This window comes from Amblyomma maculatum, chromosome 4 (genome assembly GCF_055883805.1).
Source record: "Amblyomma maculatum isolate TAMU_Amacu chromosome 4, ASM5588380v1, whole genome shotgun sequence".
NCBI classification, from domain to species: domain Eukaryota; kingdom Metazoa; phylum Arthropoda; class Arachnida; order Ixodida; family Ixodidae; genus Amblyomma; species Amblyomma maculatum.
In genome coordinates this window covers 4,089,672-4,093,926 of record NC_139347.1, presented here as the reverse complement: position 1 = coordinate 4,093,926, position 4,255 = coordinate 4,089,672, and the positions used below count along the sequence as shown (strand labels likewise).

General features: G+C 42.2%; 1 long non-coding RNA gene across 1 annotated transcript; it reads right to left on the bottom strand.

Annotated features, from left to right (window-relative positions):
* Window positions 1–534: 534 nt before the first annotated feature.
* Window positions 535–3,843, bottom strand: LOC146190228 (uncharacterized). The gene is made up of 2 exons (XR_014706527.1): window positions 3,746–3,843; window positions 535–986 (listed from the first exon to the last, which is right to left on the bottom strand). It is a non-coding gene; the product is annotated as an uncharacterized LOC146190228 (long non-coding RNA).
* Window positions 3,844–4,255: the final 412 nt, after the last annotated feature.

The window sequence follows — 4,255 nt, the reverse complement described above, 5'->3', positions numbered from 1 at the left end:
TACAAAAATGTGCAGTCATCATGTACTCACAAACCATGTCATTTTAACGTTAAACAAGTTAATAATAATTTAGAAGAGGCTGATAATGAGCTCAACGGTGACACCCTATGAAAAGAGAAACAAAGAAAAGAAAAAATACCCGAAACGAGGCAACTACGTTGCTACGAACTCCTGGCTGATGAAAGGGTCAGTTCTGCACCAATACACATTCTGAAGTACGAATTTTGTTGTTGTTTTTTCAGAATATTTTAAATTTTTACAGACGTAATATATCTTTTTGGTCAAAACTATAATTTTCCTTGGACGTTACCACGTTAAATCGTAGTAATTTTGTGTACCACTCTTACCTATGCCTTGCCCTGTGCTAGTATTTTGCGAAGTAGGTGGAAGTCCTGCGGAACAAGAAATTCAGAGAATGTAACTGATATTCAAAAGCTCTGAGGTGATTTTTGGAGATATTTGTTAGTGTGTGTTTTAAAATGATTATACTATTGCAGTATAGTTACACCTTAGCCATGACTGACAAATTAGCTGTTGCAGTAGTAAATGGTTATTTATTAGACATCAAAAACGGAAATAAAAGTTGTTTGCCAGCCCCGGTATCTACTTTCTAATATCTGAAGCACTTGAACTGGGGCGGCGGAAATGAAGGGATAGTAAAAAAAGTGGTAGAGGAAATAAAAAAAAGGTGAACGACAGGAAGAATAGGGTAGGTTAACATTTTATGAGATCCTCGCGACAAGGACATTCACACAAGAAAGCTTTCCCGACCAGTCCGGCAGAGGCGCCAACTTCATCGTTCTTCTGTGTCGCGTTCTTCAGCCATTCGAAAGAGCGAGAAAAAGGAAGAGAACGTTTGAGCATGGGATGCACAGTGACGTCGTTTGTCCATCACTACGCTCCGTGCTTCTTGCTGGCATACGTCCTGCCACCGATGACGCACAGATGTGGTCAGGGCAGCTTAATTTCCCGAATCTGGCAGGGCACTGAAAAAGAAACCGCTGTCTCTGATTTACGCCTCGAAGAGCAGAAAAAGGGACAACGAAGAAAGGCAGCAGGCAAATTTACAAGAGGACGACTCCCACCCTCCCTTACTGCCCTTTTCTTCCGGCTCCCCATTCGGTCGCCCCGTGGCTCTTGACAATACAACCCGTACGTTAAAAACTCCATCGAACCCCTGGCCAGTATTCTCGGAAAGCAAGGGGTGGAAACTGAACAGGCGTCAGCCACTATTTCGGTCGCTTCCACCAACCCAAAAACTCGTCATCCTGTCATAGGCTCCATTATATCATATTTCGATGCACAGGGTAAACAGAATATTTAAGCCACACTGATGAAACTTCCCTACAGTAAATTTTAAGAGGTTTTTAACCTGTGTATCATAAAGATGGTCTGTAACTCTTATATGTGACGAAATATTAATGTCTGCTTTTTCATCGCCAGTCAGCTACGCGCGGACGGCGCGACCAGTTTTCTGAGGCGCGTGGACGGGAATCCTGGGGATGGTTGCGAATTTTGGTTTTTATGCGAATCCGACAGTAATACGCGAACGTCTCCCGCTGCATTATGAGCAATCAGACATTCTCAAAAAACCAAAGTTCCATCTGGAGGATCTAGACGATTCGCGTAAAATGAAAACAGAGCACTGGTTGCATCTGGCATAAGTTTGAGGTAGCGATTTCTTAAAGACATAGTGCACGGTTGACACAGCGCCTGTCCCATCTACATCTGTGTCATCCGTGCCTATATTTGCACAATGTTTTTTTTTTCTTTTTCAGGAAACTGGTGATCTACCTTTAAGAAAGTCAGAGCAAAAGATTTTATCCTTGTAATTAAGAAATATATCTCTAATATTAAATACTTTCGGCATCAGCGGTTGCTTCCTCATTTGCGACTGTCCACAAAAGTCATGACGATCTTGATAACCGAACGAGAAGGAACAACATGATTTTGTTTTTGGCCACCCAGGTTCCGGGAATGAAACATGGGCAGAGTGTGAAGAACGGATTCTGACTTTTTGCGCTCAGAAAGTAACTGTAGAACTTAGCTCGATGGCTATGGAAAGCGCAGACAGACTTGGCCGTCACTCACCAGAAAAAAAAAAAGGAAAAAAAAACGTCCGATTATACTGAAATCCTTATCTTTCAAAGGCAAGCAACGCTTGCTTGAAGCTGTTTCAAAACTAAAAGATACGGGTTTTGCTATCAGTGAAGACTTCTCGAATAAAGTAAAGCATGAGCGGAAGAAGGTGATACAGTTTGCCAAGGAGCGTGGCTGTGACTTCAAACTTAATTTCAACAAGCTAAAGTTGGCAAAACAGGTTGACCTGTATGAGAGCGCTACTGATGCCGCGAAAAGCATAAACCAATAGCCATCAAGGAATCCTGCTTGCCAGAAAAGAGTTTATCCTAAAACCGACTTGATAATTATTGCTGTTAACTGCCGCAGCCTCAAGAATAAAAATGAGTAGTTCCCTGCACTCTTGGAACTGGTCAAGCCACATGTGGTCATTGGCACTGAGTCATGGTTGGACGAAACAATAGGCACCTGCGAGATATTTTCGCCCAAGTACAATGTATACCGGAACGACCGCAATAAGCATGGCGGTGGTGTCTGTTATTGTCGATAATAGTCTTGACAGCATACCTCTTAACACAGACATGCGAATCGGTCTGGTGTAAGATAATACTGACTGACTCAATGGCTATTGCTTCATTTTACAGATCTCCAGCACTTAATACACCGCAACCCCTATTTGAATTTAGCAACATCCTACTGACCCTGGATGCATCTTACGTTATTTTAGGTGGTGATTTTAATTTACCGAATGTAGAATAGGTCTCCCTTAAGCCGAATATAAAGACTACATCGCTTCTTCACACTGCTTTTCGTGAAATGGTTAACACTCATTCCCTATTTCAGTTTGTAGAATACCCAATTTGAATAGGCTGCAGTCGTGCAAACGTACTTGATTTGATTTTCTGCAACGATTGCACCCTCGTTTCTTCAATCACCACAATTCTCGGTTTAAGCGACCATGAAGTGGTAATCGCATCATTGTACTGTTCTGCCAAGCACCGCAGAAAGCCGCCACCACGTACTGTATTTCATTACGAAGGAGGAGACTATGCCTCGCTATCGCGTGAACTCGATGCCTTTGTCCAGAATTTAGACATCACAGTTTCAGACTTGATATACATTCCACGTGGCACCTACTGAAGACAAAACTCCTGGCCCTAGCACAGACGTATGTTCCGTCACGCACTATTTCGTTGAAGTGTCGAACAAATACGCTTTGGTTGAATACCACCATTCGAAGCCTGATAAACAAAAGGCACCGCTTATATCGTCGGTACTGTCAATCACCTTCCTTGCATTGTAAATTGAAAGAGCTGAGCAAGATTATAACGCGAGAGATGCGCAGGGCTGAATGTGCGTATCTGGGTGTCCTAGGCGGTAAAATAAAAACAATCCAAAACAATTATAGAAGTACGTAAAAAGTAAGCAGCGCGTAAGAGACAACATCCCCGATATTTTAGATGACGTCCACTATAGCTCGGATCTGGAAGGCAAGGCTGAACAGTTTAATTGTTATTTTTAGTCAGCTTTCTTTTTCTATCGGCATGCCCTACCGACGGCTTACATATTGTGAATGAGTTTACGGAGATGGGAGACAGATTTCTCAGTACATGGAATAATGTTAATTTTGCAGAAGCTCAAGGTGCACACGGCACCCGGTCCTTACCATTTTCCGAATCGCATCTTCAAGAACTGTGCAGTTTCTGTCGCTCCTTTTTTAGTGACACTCTTTCAAACATCAATGGATGTCGGCGCCTTGCCCGATGACTAGAAAACCACTAACGTAGTTCTTTTATATAAAAGTGGCGACAAAAAAAATTTGAAGTATAGGCCTATCTCCCTTACAAGTGTCATATGCAAATCGCTAGAGCATATCATCTACACTCATTTATTTAAGCACCTCCAGGATAACAAAAAATTTTTCCAATGCAACATGGCTTCAGAAAGGGATTTTCTTGCGATACGCAGCTAACAGAGTTTGCTCACGATGTCGCTTTCTCAATTAACAATGGTAACCAGGTTGACTGTATATTTTTGAATTTTCAAAAATCTCTTGATTCTATCGCACATAATTTATTATTGTTGAAACTGGCTACCTCAAAGTTCCACCCACCCTGCTGTAATGGCTCGAAGCGCATCTCGTCGGTATAAAGCAACGCGTTATTCTTGAAGGCTC